This window comes from Phyllostomus hastatus, unplaced genomic scaffold, assembly GCF_019186645.2.
Source record: "Phyllostomus hastatus isolate PE091 unplaced genomic scaffold, TTU_PhHast_1.1 phas_contig_209, whole genome shotgun sequence".
In the NCBI taxonomy this organism is placed as follows: Eukaryota; Metazoa; Chordata; class Mammalia; order Chiroptera; family Phyllostomidae; genus Phyllostomus; species Phyllostomus hastatus.
Window position 1 is genome coordinate 22472349 of NW_025333735.1, and position 21092 is coordinate 22493440.

Consider the following 21092-nt stretch of genomic DNA (forward strand, 5'->3'; position numbering starts at 1 on the left):
CATCCTTCTCTCCAGCCTTTTGCCTGTGCTCACAGGCACCTGTGCTGTGGGTGTGAGGATAGGACAAAAATGAAGAGCAAAACCTGTGGGTGAGGCAGAACTGGGTTCTGTCTCTGGCTCTGCCACCTGCTGTCACCCTGCCAAGCCTCAGTTTTGATATCAGTGACATGGAAATAATGGTTCCTCCTTCTGAAATTCAGGTATTCTCTTACAAGTGCTTCAGTCCATTTTGGATAGTCTTTCCATTTGAGCGCCTCCACTCACCTTGTCCTCTGGGTGATTGTCCCCATCTTCTGCAGGTGTGACCTCCTCTAGGAAGCTTCTCTGCACCCCTCTGACCTGGCCCGTGGGCAGCAGGTACCTGTGCAGCTGTCCCCTCGCGACAGAAGCCCCCTCTCCGCATTGCAGTGTTCCTCAGTGTCACATCGGGCATCCTTTTCGTGATAACGGCAAGGGAAGGTGTCCTTCCATCCCCAGTTCAGGGCCCCATGGCTCACTCTTGGCATCCGTTCTGAATTCCTTCACCTAGAGTTTGTCTCCAGGAAACCTTTCCAGTTACCTAGACCATCCCTCATGGCTTACAGTTGAGGACACTGAGGACCAGTGAGGGCAGGTGGCACAGCCTGGGTGGCACGGGGCGTGAGTGAGTGAGCTGGAGTGAGAACCCAGCGCTCCTGCTCCAGACACCGCGTAGCCCGACACTAACGCTGAAAGTGTCTCCTCCACACTGTTAAGCTTGGGGACACTCACAGAGCACCTAGAAACACATTCTTCTGTAGTTGCTACTTGCCCCTCTTGCGCCTGCCTCCTGGCTGGCCTTCCCTGATCTAATCTCCCGTTCTACCCCCATGCCCTGGGCTTTGCCAGCTGCTGAAAGGAGCCCTGTGTTAGCCAGGTCCGTGGGAGGCCGCCTTCGGGGGATGCCTGGTGCTGCCAAAAGGCTCTTGCCCTGAGAACTCTGCCCACTGTCCCAGCTGAAGCCTGAAATTCCCTGCATTAAAGTCATTCCTTTGGATTCCTTTTTGGAGAGCTATTGTTAAAATGCAAATATGCTGTCCTGAAGGGGAACCTGTTAAACCACTACTGTGGACCCCAGCAAGAGTGGAACTTCAGACTTTAATAAGTCCCACCACCTCCCTATCCCTCAGTTTCTTATCTGTAACATGAGGGTGATAAGAGATTGCATTGTAGGGTCACCTCAAGGATGAAATAAGATAGTGCACAAAAAGCACTTTACATAATAAGTAGTCAATAAAATTGGCTCTGTCTCTAAGGCAGTTAGATCATTTGGTCAGTGCTCTCACTGAAGTCCTGGTTCTTAGTAGGGGTTGTGTGTGTGTGTGTGTGTGTGTGTGTGTGTGAGTGTGTGTTTTGTTTATTTAAGTAATGTGGTCTTCTTTTAAGATTTCTTTCCTTTGGAATTATATAATTGCCTTGAACTTCACTTTCTTGCCTTTGAAACAGGGTAAAAGATCCTACCTTCCTGGTTTGTTGAGGAGTTATGCACTGAAGTGCCCGGGGCTCCTCAGCCTGCCCGGGGTTCTCAGGGAAAACCTGTACTCTGACTTACCCTGGAGGTGGAGTTGAAAGCCCCTGGGGATTTAGGGGGAGTTTCTGGGGCATCACTGCGGAGGAAATGGAAGAGTGGGAAGATAGGGGAAGTGAGGAGGAGCCTGCCCCTCTGCCTGAGCTGCTGGGATATGGAGTCTCAGTGGGAGGGGACCTGGGAACCCTGCCTGGCTCTGGGGGAGGGGGGACCCTGTGACCTTTTCCCAGATCTTCTGCCTTCTAGGCGAGTTCTCAGAGGTTCTGAACTCCCTGGAGAAATGGTATCTTTGGCCTCCCTCCCTCCTTGATCTTGGGGGAGTGAGGATGGGAGACGGGAGTTTTCCTTACCTCTGATCTCACAGTGGGTGTCAGTGGGCATTGTAAACTGCTCCCTGGAGAGGGCAGTTGGGCTTCTGAGAACATCAACCCACACTAGATTCTGGGCAGGTTCTCCTGAGACCAGGATGGTTCTTTTTGTCCTGGGCCAGGGAGAGGGTCCAGGCACAGGAGCAGCCTGGCCCCACCTCCTGGCCTGTGAGTGAGGTGGGAGTGGTGGGGTGGGGGCAATGTCACAGGAGTTTTCTAGCAGCTTACAGAGAAGAGTGCTTCCCTTCCAGGGTTCTCTGAAAGAGGACACCCCTCTGGCCCCTTGTCTGCCCTGGGCAAGGAGAATTGTTGTCTCTCTAGCACAAGTCCTGCTGTGAGGTTTTCCAGTTCACTTTTCTGCCAGCTTTCTGGGGAAAGCTCATCCTTACCACCATCCATCATAACTGGAGTTATCCTTTCAAAGCACAGCCTGACTGATGCAAAAATCACTTTCCCCAGGGCTAAGGACCTGGAGAAAAGAGTGGAGGTGAATGCTGGTTCCTGGGTCCCCACAGCCAAGAAGCAGCCTGACCCCTGCCTGCCCCACCCTGGGGAGGGGGGTGGGTTGCAGCTGGAGCTTTCCAAGTACCTGCTTCTGGGCTGGAGCACAAAGGAGCCAGCAGCAATTCCAGCCCCAAAGTAGGGCTGGGAGCCATGAGTTCATTACATCTCACGTTTGTGGATTACCTGTGAGCTGCTACTCCCCTTTCTCCCCTCCTTCCCTCTTTCCTTTCTCCCTCTGTCATTCCCTCCCTATCCCCCTTCCTGTCATCCAGTAAATGCTGACTGATCACTTACTCTGGTCCAGGTACTATTCTAGGCAAAGGGCTTACAGTCCAACAGAGGAGACAAAGACTCAGATAGCTAATCCCAAGATGGTTTGACAAGTGCTCTGGTAGACGTTCTTACAGAGTGCCATTGGGGAAGGGGGGTCAATCTGACTGGTGTGTGGAGAAGGGGAAGATGCTGGTAGGTAAAGCTGGCTTGTGGGTTTAGTAGGAGTTACCAGATGGAGACCGAAGGAAGAGGATTCTGGGTATCGGGAGAAAAGAACCTAGAAGACATGCAAAGCAATGGTATATACAGAAAAGCTCAAGTTGGTCACTTATTCACTGAGTTTTGGTTTTCTCTCCTGTAAAATAAAGGCAATAGTACCAAAGTCATAGCTGGCACACACAAAAACCTTCCTTTTTTGCAATTAATGATCTATCGGAAAGATTTAAACATGCCCAAACAATGGCAATGAGAAGAAGTATACGAGAAGTGCATGGCAAGGTCATTGCTTTTTGAAGAGAGCCTTGGAGCGTGGGCAATATTAATTGAGATTAATATTTAGAATTAGGATGTATTGGTGCAATTTAAGCAGATTCTTGAAGGATGGGAATGACTTTGAGAGAGAAGACAAAGAAGGTGTCTTAAAGTGTTAGTAAGATGTAAGCAAAGGCACAGAGGCATTCAGGCACAGGGGGAGTTGTGGGTTGCATTTGTGGGGGGCAGAGGAGTTGGGGGGAGGAGGAAACGTGGGCTGAGACCACGTCAAGCCCTAACTGGGCCTTGGTGGGCAGCAATTGGTTTGCATGTGGGTTTTTTTTTTTACCTACATAGTGTTGTTGGTTTTGTTTTTTAAGAAAAGCATTAAGTCAACATTTAAAAATCAGATTTTACATAAATCCACATTCCTGACTTCTTCTGACAAAAATAAAATCAGATCTGTCAACACCAGCCTTGATTGACTGCCCACATGCCACACCTGGCCAGAAGGTATGTGGGGCACATTCAGGTGACCTCTGCAAGTCCCTAGTCGTAGTGGCAGAGTGTGCCTCCCACTGGCCTGGTAGCTTGCCTGAGATCTCCACCATTCAAATCACTCTTGAGTTACATTGTGTTCAGAAAGCTTCTATTAAAATGCTGATGCATTACAGAGGAGGAAAAAGAAAGTTTTAAACCACTAACGTTGTCATTTCTTTACTACATTAAGGAATGAATTTTACTACTCCTCAGAACATCTTAATTGTGGAGAAGCAGTGAGGTGGGGAAGTGCTTGGTGTGTGACAGCTTGGGAAGGAGACGAGGAAGGGAAGGGTGGGAGCTGACACCGGAAAGGTGGCGATGGTCCTGCAGTGAGTCATCCTACCTGCTCCTTTCAGCCATGGAGTCTGTAGCTACACTGGAGAAAGACACCAAAACACCTGTCTTTGGCAAATATGTACTGCATTGTAAGATGTTTGCTACCTTACTTTATTAATCTTGTTAAGCTTAAAAATTGGACTCTGGGAAGACCAAGTGAAATTTGTGGGATTTTTTTTATTGGTAAGGAAACTAAAGGAAAAGAGAAATTTTTCTATTTTTTTAAATAATTTGTAGATAATGTGTATATAGTTTTTACCATTTGAAAGGCTCAATAAACCTTTGGAAAATCTTTTAATGTTATTAAATGTTAAGGCCCAATAAGCCTTATTTGAAAATGTTTATTAAAAATTTATTTTAAAAATCATACCAGCTCTTCTGGTCCCAGATACTGGGAGTACCATGGGTTTGGGTGCAGAGTTGGCCAAGTCCAAGAACCATACCACGTACAACCAGCCCCCAGAATGGCACAGAAATGGTATCAAAAAAGCCTGGTCACAAGATACAAATCTTTTAAGGAGGTAGACCCCAAGTTCCTGAGGAACATGTATTTTGCCAGGAAGCACAAAAAGGGTCTGAAGAAGATGCAGGTCAGCAATGCCAAGGCCACAGGCGCACATGCTGAAGCTTTCAAGGCCCTGGTCAAGCCCGAGAAGGTCAGGCCCAAGATCCCAAAGAGCAGCAGCTGCAAGCTCAGTTGACTTGCTTACATTGCTTACCCCAAGGTTGGGAAATGTGCTTGTGCCTGCATTGTCAAGGGTCTCCAGCTCTGCTGGCCAAAGGCCAAGGCCAAGGCACAAACCAAGCCTCAGGCTGCAGATGCGGCTGCAGCTCAGGTTCCAGCTCAGGCTCCAGCTCAGTCTCCCAAAGGTGCCCAGGCCTCTGCGAAGGCTCCATAGTAGAGGCCTCTGTCTGCCCATGTGAGGACAGAAGGACTGGTATGCCCCCTGGGCTGCTGTCTGTACAGGATTAGGGTCCTCCTACCATGTTTGTGCAAATAAACCTGAGGCAGGATCTGTCGGTCAGCCTGCATCTGTGATCCCAGGGCTGGGACTAGGGCTCGGGTGGGGTTGGTACCTCCATTTTCTGTGGGAGAAGGGTTCGTCCCTCTCTGGCTGGTAGGTTGCACGTGGTTGGGCATCAGGGGAAGTACCATATATAATGTGCATCCACGTTTTTGGCCCAAACTTTCAGGAAAAATTTTCATTTTAATTTTGTAGTTCAATTATTTATGTGTTTATATTTAGAAACAAAACTGATTATTGTATTCCAGGGTATTATTTTGCATATGGGTATCATTATTGCTTTCTAGATTTATACTTTTAACACATAAGCATAAGCAAAAGAGTTAAAAACATTGCTCCAGCTGGTGTGGCTCAGTGGATTGAGTGCCGGCCTGCAAACTAAAGTATCACCAGTTCAATTCCCAGTCAGAGCACATGCCTGGGTTGTGGGCCAGATCTGCAGTAGGGGGTGCATGAGAAGCAACCACACATCGATGTTTCTTTCCCTGTCTCCCTCCCTTCCCCTCTCTCTAAAAATAAATAAATAAAATCTTTAAAAAATCATACCAGTTAGTAGCAAGTGTTTAAAATAATATAAAACATATGAAGGCAAAAAATGCAAACAGTCAAGAATTGATGGCTGGGCATGTGCAACAGCTTGGAGTGTATTATTCTAGGCCTGGTGCTATACGTATGTGAGATAGAACTATATCCTTCTATACAGCTAGATAGATACCCATAAATGTATCTGGATGGAATTTTTTTTAATAAGAATAAAGTTTTACGTATGTTGTGCTCTGTTTTTCTCCTGATGCTCTACTTGAACATACTGGGTTATTCCAGCACCTCTAGGCCTGTGTGGGGAGGGTCTGCGATGGAAAACACTGCAGGGTAGAAAGATCTAGTTGTGAATCCCCATGGCGCCCCCATCAAGCCTCAGTTCTCTCTCTCTACAATGGAGATAATGATTCCTTCCTTCAGAGGTTAGAAAGAGGGCTAAATAAAATGCAGATGTGCTCAGCACAGCCTGTTGGGTATTGGGTGATCCGAGCCCACTGCACCATTGGCAGAAAGCAGGCCCTGCTTACATTTTCCATTCTTTGAATTCCTCATTCTCTACCCTTCACCATGTTGAGGGAGGAATAGAGGTGGGGTGTCGGGTGTGGGGAGTGAATCTGAGATGACTTATAACTTTTCACAATGGAATTTAAAATGCTCCTTTTGGTGCTGAGTAACATTAAAATCTTAAGCAGTTCATTAATAGATGCATTCAGTTTTGTTTGGGACATTTTCTCTGGACTCTCTCTTATTTACTCAGCTGTAGAAAAATTCCTGAAGCCAGGTATGTGGATAGGAAGCCATATCTGATAGGAAGGCTGTGACCTGGGCCTGGCCTTCAGCAGGGCACCCTCTCACCTGTGGAGAAAGTCAGCTCCTCTTAGTAGAAAGGGGATTCACACCCTGTCTTTGCAAGTGACATCCCCTCCCTGCTACCTACTTTTACCTTTCTGCTTCTCTCCTTCCTTTTCCGGCTCTAGATTACAGTATTTCTCTTTCACTTTAAACAAAGGCCTCTTAGTTCTGTTATCTCATTAAACCCTCCAACAAGTCCATAGATTTTGGTATTATTCTGTGACAAATGAAGCAGCGGAGGCCCAGAGAAGTTGTGACAGGACCAAACTCACACAGCAAAAATTAGACAAGTCTGGATTTCTTGGCTTGGAGCCATGAGAGTCCTGATGTATTATATTCCCTCCTTTTCTAATTGTTGGCAGAAAGCTCCTGAAATGGGTGCTGCAGGAGGGGGCCCTCGTTCTGGCCAGTTGGGAATTATCTTTTAGAATATGCATTGCTGTTGGGCTTAGTGTTCTGGAAGAGTCTGGTGGGATCAGATGAAGGGAAGGGGTTTAGAGGTCACCCCAGGGTCAGTGGAAGGGGCAGATGGGGGCTGGAGAGGTTGAGAACAGCCCAGTGCAGAGCGGTCCTTGAGTTCCCAAATCCATTCACACGCTCTTGGCCTGTTCCTGCCTTACAGAGTAGGTGGAAACCATGCACCTTGAACTCTCATTTCTGCCTCACCATTTCTCTCTATATTTGCACCCCCTCCCTCATCAGAGCCAAGTCTTAAAAACTTCCCTCCCCATCTCCAGAAACACTTTCTTTCAAACTGGCCATGGACTATGGAGCTGGAGTTTCTGGCCTCAAATGCCAGTTTTGCCTCCTGCTAACTTGGGTAAGGTATTTCACCTCTCTGTGCCTAGTTTCTTAACTGCAAAATGTGACTCATCAAATCACCAATAGTGAAGATTAAATTCAATTCTGTTGCACATTTCAGCACCGTGTCTGGAGTCAATGTCGGCTCCCATGCCACCTTTTCCTTCTTGCATCTCAGTCCACTCCCTTTTCCTGGCTTCTTTCCTGTGGCTGGCAAACATGCTCACCTCTCCCCTCCCTTGAGTGGCCGCCCATTTCTCTCCTGAAGTCCTCGGAAGTAGCAGAATAGCCCCCCTGCAGCTTCTCCTATCTTGTCAACCCTTGGCAACATTCCCTGGCTCCTTGGAAGCTGAGCTTGGCCTCATCAGTTTTTTCAAGACCTCCCCACTTTGGATTTCTGGTTTGTAAGCCACTCTGGTTCTTCTTCCACATGTGCTCCCCACGTGGGACTTTTTTCAGTTTTCCTCACACGCCTCCTCTGCTCGCTCTTGCTCCTCACCCCCACCTCACCTCCGCAGTGCTTGCGCTGGTGTGGAAGACCCTGGAATCAGCACCACTCGTCTTCAGGTTCCTCTCTTATTCCATGCCCACCTTTCAGCTGTCTGCCGGGCCTCTCTCTCTCTGGATGACCCCCTTTCTGTGGGTGAACCCCTAGTCAGGCGTGCCCAAGGACAAACTATCCATCTTCCTTCTCCCAAATCTCATCTCTCCTTGTTTTTCTAACTCAGCTGGTGTCCCCATCCCTCTCTAGTTACCCAGGTTAGAAACCCTGGAGTTTTGGACACCCCCTCCTCTCCTCCCTGACCCAGTGCATAAACTAAAGTAAGTGCCCAGGAACCAAAGGGTCCATTGGCTGCCAAATCCTGGTGTTTTCTTTCTTCCTTTCTCCCTAGTTCATCACCTTTGAATTTCCACTGCAGGGCCCATGATAAGCATTTGATATACTTCATCCCAATTAATCTATACAACCCTCGAGGAGGACATTGTGTTTTTGCTGTTTGACATATGTGAACCCTGGGGCTGGGGGAGTTTAGGGAACTTGCTTAAGACACAACTGGTAAGTGGCAGAGCTGGGATTCCAACTCAGGCGCGCCTTACTCCAAAGCCCACATGTTTATGCTGTGCTGCCTCTAGCAGTTCTGGAACCAGGCTATGCTCTTCTCAGAGCTGAATAAGGATGGGAAGCTGAATACCATGTATGCACAGGAACACATTCTTCTGCCCCTTTATTGTTGTATATTGTTGTTCTGTTACTCTGCTGCTCTCTGGGCTCGTGGCCAGATGCCTGGACCCTTGGTGTTAGCATTTGAAAGTCTTGACTGAGCCCATGTCCCTGCTGTGAAATGCCAGAGTCTGGAGGTAGGAGTGTGCATACATCTTGGCATGGGGCACATGTTCTCCTTTCTCTGGGTCTCAGTCTCCACATCTGGAAAATGAGTGAGTTAGATCAGTCAATTGCAAGAGCCTTTATAGCTCTTATACTCCCTGAATGTATTTCATGGTTCTGTTTACCTGGGACCTACTGTGTGCTTAACACATAATAGGTGCTGCTGGGCAATGTAGAGAGATCACAGGCAGCACTGCCCTGGGCTTCAAGGAGCTGACAAAATTACTCCGGAAGACAAAGCCAACATTCAGGAAACCGCCAACAGTGTAAAACATTATGTAATTATGTCTGTAATCTCAGATTATATACATTTGTGATGGTTCAATAAAGGAGAAGAAAAGCAGCTGTTCTCTTAAAAGAAATAAAAAAAGACATAAAAGGAGCAGTTAGTAAAAGCATTAGGTCTGGCCAGACCTCTCATCAGACCCGCTACCCTCTCTTCCCTCTCAAAATCATTTGTTCACTTCTGAAATATTTATGCTCTCCTAATGGCCGGGCTCTGGGGATGCATCCTTCTCACTGCAGCCAGAGTTGTATCCAAACCCGGTCTTGGTCTCATTTCTCCTCTGCTGAAGATCTTGCTGGTTTCCCACTTTCTATAGAATAAAATGAGCTGACCTCCAGCCCCTGCCTCCCCCACCCAGGCCGCTGCCCTGCACTCTGAGCCTGGTTCACTGGTCATTCCTCAAACCCACTATGCACGTTTTCATCCCTGAGCTGGAGCACACTTCCCCCATCTGCCTGGTGTGCTTTTATTTATCCTTCAAAGCCCAGATCCGATGCCACGACTGTGATGCTCTCGAGGTCCTCCGTAATGCCTTCATCCACCTCTATGAAACCTGTGTCCCGATTTAGGTCTCTGCCTTCCATTTCGGGCTGTGATTTTCTTAAAGAGTCTTTATTCCAGTCTTATTCATCCATGAATTCAGAGACCCTAGCCCTGTGCCTGAACAATAATTTCTGATAAATGGCTGATTGAACACCATCTGTAGAGGCTAATTTTTTAACAAAGAGGCTCCCCTTGCTCCCTTCAAGCTTCCTGGCTGTTTAACTTCATGCCTCATGGCCTGTGAGGGCGACTGGATGATTGTCTCCAAATGGCAGTGGAGGGACCCAGCCACAAGGCCTCACTTTGGCCCTGGAGGAGGCGCTTTCAGAAGCCGTGGCAGCTGAAAAACGACACACAGCACAGGGCTGCGGTGAAGGAGGCATTTGTGTTTGGCTTGGCAGGCAAGGGGCTTTGTGCTCCCGAGCACAAGTGGGTAAGTATGTTGGGCAGGCTCCGGGCTGTACACACCCACCGAGGGGCTGGACCCCGAACGCCTTCTGCCCTGGGAAGAAAAGGAGGCATTGTGCGCACTGGCTGCAATCCAAGGGAAATATTCCTGTTATTCTTCTGTTTTTGAACTGCTCCCTTTTTAAAGAAGAACAGTCCAGATGTGAAAATCTCTCCCCCACTTCAACACGTCCTGCTCACCAACTCCAAATGAGTTGCTGCCTTCAAAATATTAATGAATCTATTAATTTACCAGTTATTTGTATATACACCAACTGTATCTTTAAGGAGCGCTGCTCTGGCTCAGCAGGGTATAAGGCGCTAGAGCGGTTGTCCTCCCTCCTCCCTTGTCCGTTTTAGGCTCTATCTCCTGACTAGTGGGTGTCCCAGTCCTGTGGACAGTGTCCTGCTTCTTCTGTTGAGCCTGATGTCCCTCTGCAGCTCAGCATTCCCGCATCCAGGCCATTGTCTGCCCCTGCCTGTCCTCAACCTCTATAACCAGGTCCTGAGTCGTACCACCTCCCACTCCCCTTCCTTCCACTCAGGCCTTCTCAACAGGTGTGGACAGAACGGTGCCTCAGCCTGGGTGGTTAGAAGCTTAGGCAGAAAGACCTGAATTCAACCCTAGCTCTGCCTTTCACTGTCTTTGTGACTTGGACCAAGTTACTAAACCTCTCTGGGCTTTGGCTTCTTTGTTCTGGCTGCAAGACAGAACAAATAATACCTGACTTCACACATACAGACATTGGGAAGAGGAAATGATAATAGTGTGCGACTTGGCACAGCGTCTGCCATGCCATATGGCAACTCTCAATAACTATTGATAATAAAACAACAAACGATTATTGAGCACTTACTAGTTTCATCCTTCTCTGAGAAACAAGGGCAACCACAGCTTCTGTTTGAGCGTTTCCTACATGCCAAGTGCTGTGTTAAGTACAGGCATGCTGCCACCTAAAAGTGCATAGTCCTGTTTATGCCCTTTCATAGCTGAGGAATCTGGCTCGAAGAGGTAGAGAGATGTGGCCAAGGTCACACAGCTTGCAAGCACTGGAGCTAGGAATTGTGCCGAGGTCTGTTGGACTCTTTCCCGTCCTTTCCCAACCAGGCAGACACCCTGATCACACGCCTGGCTTCTTGGTGCTGGGGCCAGTGGCCTTAGCATCTCCTGACAGCCTGTTGGAAATGCACGTTCTCAGCTTCATCCCGCACCTGCTGAATCAGCATCTGCTTTTTAACAAGATCTTAGCAGATGTATACACACAACAGTTTAAGAAGCACTGAACTGTAGTTTACAAAACAATAAAGTAGGTTAGAGCAGGACTTCTCAAACTTCAGTGCACACAACAATCACCTGGAGAGCTTGTTCAAGACCAGGAGACACAGACTCCTGCCCAAGAGGTTCAGATTTTGTCTGCATTGCTTATTCCATTACAATCTTCCACTTCATATCATGGGGTCCTGAGAGTAGGTGTATTGGGTATGAGTGGGATCCAGGCAAACTCCTGGTTCAAGTCTTGGCCCAAGGTGGCCCATGTTTTGTATTTGCTGGAGCCATTAGGGGAGTGAGGGACCCAAGTCCAACCCCAATTTGCTCAGTGGAGTCATTGCCAGTGGTATCCCCCTGCTTTTGGGGAAACTGCCACCCTGACGCGGAGGTACACCTCTCTCTCTCCGAGGATCCTTGCATCAGCCTCTCCAGCCCCCCCCCCCACCCCGCCCTGGTGAACAACAGAGAAACGAAATTAACTTGTAACCTAAAACCCTTGTATCTGGCCTGAAAATACATCTTTCTAATGGAAATTTTGACAGAGTGCTAGAGCTGCAAAGAGCATTTTCTTTAAAATTGATATGTGTAACTTGATTGCTGCTATCTGGTTAAATAGCAATTAAACGCCTTAAGACTCCTTGGAACTTTCAAAGGTTATTTATTTGAAAAGTAATTGTGTTGTATCGATTAAATAATTTTAAGCTAATTAGAAAGTCACTGCATTTCTTAGTCTATTCCTTTGCAAATAAATTTATCTTATTTATAGACCTACTGCATGTCCAGAAAATGTTTATATTTTAATAATCATCTGGCATTTAACGAGCATGGCTAGTGATAGAATTTTACCCTAAGTCCTTCTAGCTGGTTCCTTCTCCTTCTGTGTAAACTCACTGGCAGCCTCACACACAGTCATGCAAGCAGAGTCTGAGGGAGAGCACGTGGTTAAGAGCCAGTCTCGAGATTCAGACACACCTCAATTAGAATTTCAACCCTGCCATTTACTAGCTCCGTGCCCTGACCCTGTCTCGGCGAAAAGGCTATAATAACACCTGCTTACTGTGGTCATTGTGAAATTAAGTAAGATACATTTGTATAGTATCGAGCAGTGTCTGGTTCATAGTTATTATTATTATAATACTATAATTATTCACTCTTGTTATTATTCCTCAATTTTCTAATCTGTAAAATGGGTGTGGTGGGGAATAAAAACATAGACACATGAATATTCAAAACTGTTTTTTGCTCTGACCTGTGTGGCTCAGTTGGTTGGGCATCGTCCCACAAAGCAAAAGGTCGCTGGTTCAATCCCAGGTCAGGGCACAGGCCTGAGCTGCAGGTACCATTCCTGGTCGTGGCGCATATGAGAAGCAACTGAGGTGTTTCTCTCTCACACTGAAGTTTCTCTCCCTCTTTTTCTCCCTCCCTTCCCCTCTTTCTAAAAACAAATAAATGAAATCTTAAAAAAATGAACAAAACTTTTTTTTTTTTTTGCTTATGGGACTTTTATGTAATTGCCTTCTAAGAAAATTTCTGGTGTAGTTTGCTTGGCTGTTGCCCTTCAATTATGATGGAGACTGGGGTCACCCAGTCATGAGAAAGCACTGGACAAATGGAGCCGATAGTGGGATTCCTGGTGATGAGCGTAGAGAGAGGCTGGGAGAGGATGGGCGAGTTGAGCCTGGAGGTGAGGGAGATGAGTGAGTAAAGAGTCAGGCAGAAGGGATGGTGGGGAGCTAGCCACACTGCTTCTGGAGCAGTTGCATTGCTGGAATAGCAGAGATAGGAAAGAAAAAATTTAAGACCTTTGCTTTGTGTTAAGAATGCACTTCCCCTTTGATGTTTTCTCCAGAGACTGCAGTGGATGTTTGGATTGCCTCCAGTTCATTTTTTCCCTACTTAACTGCTGTTTCTTTGATCACACACTTAGTGGAGACTGGGTCACCAAGCAGCCATCTTTACCACGTTCACAGCGGAGTTGGGACAGTGCTATCCCAGTGCTGAGTGAGAATGGGTAAAGGATTCAGTACAGAGTGAGTGCTTCCATTCCTACTGCAGTACATCATACTCCCCTGCAGCAAATGTCACCAACCAGAATATGCATAGTCCTCTGGCTCTCTTGGACCACAATAACATCACTACTCCCTGTTTAAACTGGAGATGCCAGCCACAGGGTTCTTTCTCAGAAAAACCAGCACTGGGTGTTCTCCAGTACCACACTGCAGAGCAGTGCGTCAGCATGGTGTTTATAAAGGGAAGCATGGGATCGGGAGTCTGGGACACAGAATCTGATCTTGGCCTTGATATACCTTATGGGCAAGTCATTGAGCCTCAGTCTCCCCATTAGTAAATGAAGGTAATGTACAAGATCCTGTTTTATATTCTTTGCTCCCAACATTAGGGAGTCAGTAGGACTCACTGAGCACTTGCCACCTGCAAGGCACTGGGCTGGTGCCCTCAAGGACACCCAGAAACCGGAAAAGAGGTGCCTTGACTTGCAAAGCTCCCATAATCTGGCTGGAAGAAAAGATCTGAGTTTACTTACTTACTTTTATTTAGAGTTACCTGGTAAAAGTCATCTTTGCTGTGCTCCAAGTGCCCAGTCACTTTGTGACACCTTCGAGCTGCGATAGGGTGGTACACACATGGAATGCGAATTTCAGAAACACCTTTCCTTAGTGACTTTACCCACATGAAACAAAACCACACCCAAACCAGAAGAGTCTATGATCTTCCTTTGTTTTGCCAGGTGGTACCCTGGCAACAAACCCCATCTCCTTCAAGGAAAAGGTGAAGTTGATAGAGGTTTCTAGAACTCTTCTTCTTTCACTGCCTCTCTCTTGTTTATCTCTGAGGATGCCTCCAGCCTTCCCACAGCCACATGCTGCTGAGGCTGAGGGCTCATCATCTTCGTTTGACCCACGTCACATATGTGCCTGCTCCTCTTTAGGCTGCGCTTGCTAGGGGGCCAGATGGGACTGTGTGAAATAGTCATAAAAGGCCTTTCAGCTGGAAAAATCTGGAAACATAACTGGCTCCACCCAGGTGTCTGGAAATTACTTACCAAGCTCAGTTTGGTTTAACTGACTTTCCTGGATGTGCAGGCCATGCCAAGAAAAATCTTCCTCCTGACCCAAAAGGCAGATGCCGCAGCCCACGCAAGCCCTAAAGTGTCTGCACCTGCAGCCTATGCTCTGCAGACAGGCTGATGCCTGTGCAGCTTCTGCTGGAGCCTGACCAGGGACAACGAAGCTGGGAGTGGGGTTTGCCCAAAGAGGGCAGGGGAAGGGGTGTCCCACTGCAGAGGGCGTTTCTGTGCCTACCCTTGAGATGCTTTCACTGAAGTGACCCAGGAGGGAGGAAGTGAGGCTGAATTCCTGGGTTTACTCCAAGTTGTGGTTCCCAAACTATTTTGGCCATGGCCCAGCTCCGCCAAGCAAAAGACCTTGTGGCCCACCAAGCCCACTCATTCCCACTTTCCAGTGGGAAAGAATATGGTAATAACAGAGGATGAAATGGGAAGAGAAAAATAACCAAACGATCATGCAGTATATACTCAGGACAAAACAATCATCGGGAACTCTGAAAAGTAATCCTGCAAATAACATAAATTAATAGAATAGAAACAATTAAAAAACCAAGCTAATGCTGATGCTTCATTGTAGCAGTTAAGGGTCATAGTTGTAAACAACAGGACACAAAAGAGGTATTCACAGAAGAGGCATTCAAAAGGACGTCAGGTCATTCCGCATCCTCCCTCAAATTCCTTGCCTGTAGCCCTTCCTTTTTCAGAGCACTTTCTTTCAATTTGAGGTCTGTCCTGGGTGTCTGTGCCTGCTGTGATCAGGGCCATGACGGAGTCCTAGCCATAAAGAAGGCTGGTACTGTAAATTCTCATTTCAACCCTGGGGAGGTGGGACTCCAAAGGAAGGAAATAAAGCAAGCATAGGAAGGATGTTCACAATGTGCTGGGTGGTCAGGAGAAGCACAACGAATGTCTTCTGCACTAACAGCTAATCACCCTTGCCGAGAGCCGTGGGAAGTCCAGCGCTGGGCCTGCGAGCACACGCAGGGGTCTTGCCGTGCTGTTTACTGATGGAGGGAGGTCACACGTCTTTGTAGAACAGAGAATTAATGTTCTCAGTAAACTCTTGTGATGAACTATGTTTTGTTTATAAATGCCAAGGTTTATTAATTCTCAAAAGCTCACTTATTATGTTCCTAGTTCCTTTATAAGAATGAAATTCTACACATGGGGTTTCTTTTGTGGATGATAAAAATGTCCTAAAATTTGATTATGTATTTTTCACCAAATGGTGCTGAGAAAACTGGGTGTTTATATGCAAAAGAATGAAGCTGGACCTTTATCTTAAGCCACATACAAAAATGATGTCAAAATAGATCAATACCCTAAACTTAAGAGATGAAACTATAAAACTTCTAGAAGAAAACATGGAGGAAAATCTTTATGATGTTGAATTTGGCAACATTTCATGAATGCGATACTAAAGCACAGGCAACAAAAGAAAATATAAATCAGTTGGACTTCATCAATATTAATAACTTTCATGCATCGAAGCACACTATCAAGAAAGCCAAAAGATATTCTACGGAATGGGAGAAAATATCCGTAAATCAAATATCTGACAAAGGGTCAATATTCAGTACATATAAAGAACTCTTACAACTCAACAACATTAAAAGCAAACATCCCAGCTCCAAATGGGCAAAAGACTTGAACAGACATTTCTCCAAAGAAGATATGCAAATGGCCAATAAACATATGAAAAGATGCTCAGCAATCATTAGTCATCAGGAAAACACAAATCAAAACCACAGTGAGATAACATTTCACTCCTACTACACTTACTAGAATGGCTATCATAATTTTTTGATGGGAAAAACATTGCTTGAGATATGGGGACATTGAAATCCTCATCATTGCTGGTGGGAATGTAAAATGATGCAGTGGCTTTGGAAAACAGTTCAGTGGTTACTCAAAAAGTTAAGCAGAATAACCACATGGCACAGCCATTTCACTCCTAGGCATGTATCTAGAATATACCTGAAAGCAGGAACTTGAATAGATTTTTGTATACCAATGTTCATAGTGGCCTTATTCACAATTAGCGGCCTTATTCAGCCAAAAAAGATGGAAGAAACCCAAGTGTCAATTGATAGATGAATGGGCAAATGAAATATGCTATACATGTGTAATGGAATATTATTCACCCACAGAAAGAAATGAAAATTTATGTATACCACAATTTGACTGGACCTTGAAAACATGCTTAGTGAAATAAGCCAGACGCAGAAGGACAAATATTATGATTCTACTTACATGTTATACCTAGAATACATGAATTCATACAGACAAAAGGTAGAGTAGATATTACCAGGGCTGGGGGTAAGAGGGAATGAAGAGTTATTATCCAATGAGTTACAGAATTTATGTTTCAGATGATAAAAAGTTTTGGGTATATATGATGATGATGATTACATGACAGTGTAAATGTATTTAATGCTACTATGTTTTACGTCTACAGGTGGGAAAAATGGTAACTTTTACATTGTGTGTATTTTAACACACTTTTAAAAATTAGGTTGTGGAAATGTTTGCACAACTCTGACTATACTACCACTATGGAATTGTATAATTTATACAGGTAAATTGATATGTGGGTTATATCTCAATAAAGATGTTTTTAAAATATCCTTTTCAGCTATGATAGTCTCTATGATACATCTATTTGTTCATTTATTTATTCATCGATTCAACACATTTTTTTGAGTTCTGCCATTTCAACTGTTATGAATAGGGTGACAGTAAACCAGACATGATCCTGGCCCTTTCCTTGCTTAGAACACTGTGGGTATCAAAAAATAATCATAGCCAAGATTTGCCTAGTATTTCTTACAAACTGAGCATGGACACATGCATTTTACATCCCGTGTCTCCTGGGGTCCTCACACACATGTACTGAGTTGGCTTCTGCTTGAATAAGGAAATTTGCTCAAGGTCATGGAGCCAGGATTTGAACCTGGTCTGTCTTACCTCAGACCCTGTGCTCTTAATCATTCAGCACCACTTGTGGCAGTTGAGTTCCAGCCACTTAGAGTTGGGGCCCCCCTGAAGACCTGCCTTGAGGCCAGCCTGTCAGGCCCGCTGATCTGGTAGCGTGGAAGGGAGAGTTCAAATGAGGTGGAATGACCTCCAGGAGGTAGTTGGTGGGGTTGGAGAATATGGCCTAAGTCAGTAGAATCTTGAAGAGCCATTTATAGTAATCATTATAAAGTAAGTATAACTATATTTTAAAATGGTTTTGGGATAGAATTTTAAATACAAAGTTGAATTCATAATTGAATGTATATTAATTATATTAATAGCTAATATATTTATTATAAATTAAAACAGACCCTCTGTTCTAAGTGATGGACATGTATTATCACCTTATTTAATCGTCCTGACAGATCCATGATGTGTAGGGTGCATTCCTATTTTTCGTTTACAGATAAGCAGCTGAGGCACAGAGGTTAAGTAATTTGCCCGAGGTTACACAGTCAGTGTCAGGGCTAGGATTCCTTGGCTTGGAGCCCAGACTCTTAACCACCATAGAACTTGCTTTTGTCAATTGTGTTAAAATATGCAGATTGGGTGGACATGAAACTAGTATCAGAGTGGGAGAATATTGGTAATTTCCCACCTTTTTCCCCCAGGTAATTTATTTTTTATTTTCTAAGAATACATCAATTATGATAGGAATGATTTTTGAGACCAAGAAAACACATAGGACCTTTTTTATCTCCTCACTTCCCCACTGTATTCGGTCGTGTGTGATTTTGAAGTTGCGTGCGTGCCTGCACAGACTGAGCCCGCGCCCTGGAGCACGCAGGCCGTGACGCAGCCTGCCAGCCTGTGTCGCACGTGCGGCTCCTCTGTTGGCTGCAGCGGCCTGGACTGGCAGCTGCAATCTTCTGTGAAGGGTGTGTCCTATTCTCACCATACTCTTAGAGACACTGAAGGTCTTTCTGTAATAAAAATAAAAGTGTTTTAACTTGTAAGAGAGTCTGTGTTGGGCCATGGTTAAGAGCAGCACATTAACTGGATTCTCATCCTAGCGCCGTAGCCCTCCGTACCTGCGCGGCGGCTCGAGCCTCAGCTTCGTCCTTGGACGATGGAAATAACAGAGCTGTTTTACAGGGTTATTGTGGGAATCCGACTGGACGGTGTTTGCAATGACCTAAGGTGGCTGGCACAGCGCAGGGTAAATGAAGAACATGGTATTTCGAGGTTTATGTAGCAGCTGTTGGGTTATTAATTCATGGGGTTAAACACCTTTCTGATATTAACCACAGGTACTTCTTCTTTTCTGAATTGCCTGCTCTCGCCCCTTCCTCATTTGTCTATTGGCATCTTGACATTAGTGTGTTTGAGTCAAAGACTAAGAGCCTTCTGCAAGGCTCCAGCTGGAGGGAGGGACGATGCCTTTGTTTTTATCCAAGGAGCATTTTGCGCAGGTTGAGTGCTGCTTTCTCTCTTCCTGCGACTGGTCCTGTTTCCTTCCTGAGAAATTGTCACCCGCTTTAAAGGGTCAGTCGTTAGAATCACTGATTTCCTCCCCCCGGGAATGCCGCAGCCACAGGTGTGACACGCACGGTTTCTCTTCTCCATTCTTTCCATTGCATTCTGTCAGAATGGCCATGGCCATAACTTGCCTGCTCCGAGGGGCTCTGTTTCAGCAGCTCCTGCATCTAACAAAGGGACTTCTCCTCAGCCCTGCACACAGACTACACACAGCTGTTCCTGAGCAAAGGGCAAAAGCCTAAAGGACCACTTAGATGGAAGGCACGTTCTTAAGACAGTTCATCTCCTTTTCCCACTTGCCTGGTGCCCATCTTGCCTGACTTGGACAGTCCACCTTTTCCCCACTGTAGCACAGAAGGGGCAGAGATAGAAGGTTTTTAAACTGCAAGAGGAATCAACCCTCTCAGGCAAGCAACTTCTGCCAGAAAAGTTCTTGTATATATATGTTTGTTCCAGGGGATGCTCCAGGTGGCTTGGTGATGACATGCAGTTGGCTACTGGTGTTAAGACGTATGTCTGAGTGAGTCAGAGGGGTGGGGATATGATGGTACCCAAGACATGGCAAGGGCCAGAAGCCATGGAGGGGATAATCAAAGAAGCACAGACTCCCCTAGAGAGAGTTGTTGGGGTATCCCATGAAGGCCTTCCCTCCACGTGAGGTCACTTTTGCTTGGACAGCACCAGCGTTGAAGCTTACATCCTGTATTCATGTGTCTCCTGTATTCACCTGCATGCCCAGGTCAGGCCATGTGATTCAGAGTAGAGGATATTAGACTGGGAGACAGAAAAATCTAGGTTTGAGTTGAGGCTTTGCATGTTTTTTTTTTTTTATCTTCGTAACTTAGCAAACTTTGTTTTGTCATCTAGAAAATGTAGGATAATATTCCCTGTTTGGACTACCTCCTTGCTTTACCACGGAGTTAAATTAGTGGACTGGACAAGTTAGACAGACACAAAAGACAGGAGAATCTCTCCTCCTCTTAGAGATGTGGGAGGTGAGTGCGGTGTCCTTGTCCTGGCATCTCTGCAGGACCCACAGAACTGAAAGCGCCATTTCTCTCCAGAGACAGGTCTGGAGGCACTGGGGATTGTGTGTGTGTGTGTGTGTGTGTGTTTTCCTGAGGGTCTTCTGTCCTGGCATCTGAGTCAAGCTGATCAGTGGCCCTGCTAGGAGCCTGGTACCTTCTTCCCTCATCCTACCGTCTTTTTTAATCGGATGAGAGGCCTGGGCGCTGGTGGAAAAGCAGAGGTGCTTCCTTGGTGCTGGAGGTCACCTGGGTTTAGAGGCGTCAGGACTGTGGATAAGTTCAGTGTCACAAACCGCAGCGCATCTTGCCCAATGCTTGTTGGGGAGCCAGACACAAAGGCGGGAATCAGGGTGATGCCTGCTGCAGGAGAGGGCAGACGGGGCAGTGCCAGCGGGGAAGGGTGGCCCCTGCACTTGGAGGGGTGCTGAGCGGAGCCTGGGGCACAGGTGGGAACTGGCTGGCCAGGGTTTCCGGCAGCATGTTGGGTCTCACAGGAAAGATGCAGCTCTGGAAGTGAGCCTCTCAGCTGTGTGTCCTGCACAGAGAAGACTGTAATCTGGGAGAGGAAAAGAGAACGCTTCTCTTCCTCATGCAGGAGACTGGAGGGGAAGAGTGAGCAGCTGAAAAGCCACCAGGCTGGTTACACAGAGGGCTGCTTGTCACTCAGCCTTGGGCGAAATGTTCTGTCCTTCCAGGCATTCTCTAGCCAATTTGAGAGGATGGCCAGAGGTCATCTTAAATCTATCAGAGAGGTATTTTGCTCTTCAGTGTATATATATATATATATATATATATATATATATATATATTTCATAGAACCTCAGAGTTTAAGATATATTTCAGATTTTTTTTATTCTGATGGTTTGGTCTGTGTACTTAGTAAATGGAAGAATACTCTTAGTGGTTGAGAAGAGTGAATGTCCCATGTCCATCACTCCACCCTGTGCCCTTCAGTCAGTGTCTGAGCCTCTCTCTTGAGCAAGAGGCTCTAGAACCTCAAGGAAAATGAGGACTGTGACAGGGTGTAGTGGGAACAACACAGGGCCCTGCCTGGGGAATCTTCGTTTTCAGCCAGAGTTGGCTGGGAAGTCCCTGAGACCGCCCCGTCTCTCCTTCCTTCTTCCCCTGTGTGATGGGGTGCCATCCCCATCTAGCTGCCTGAAGCTGGTGTGAGGATAAAGGGGACCCAGGATGGAAAGTGCTTTCCAACTGGACCGGGCTGGATGCAGGCAGCATTTCAGGGTGACACTCCGCCTCTGGCAGCAATTTCAGCGTGGGTTAGACAGGAAT

The 21092-nt window shown here is 46.3% G+C and overlaps 1 protein-coding gene and 1 pseudogene across 3 annotated transcripts in view; both read left to right on the forward strand.

The window, feature by feature from the left end:
• Nucleotides 1-21092, forward strand: part of KANK4 (KN motif and ankyrin repeat domains 4) — a 67152-nt gene that overhangs the window by 7491 nt on the left and 38569 nt on the right. The window lies entirely within an intron of this gene.
• Nucleotides 4444-4940, forward strand: LOC123816428 (annotated as a pseudogene).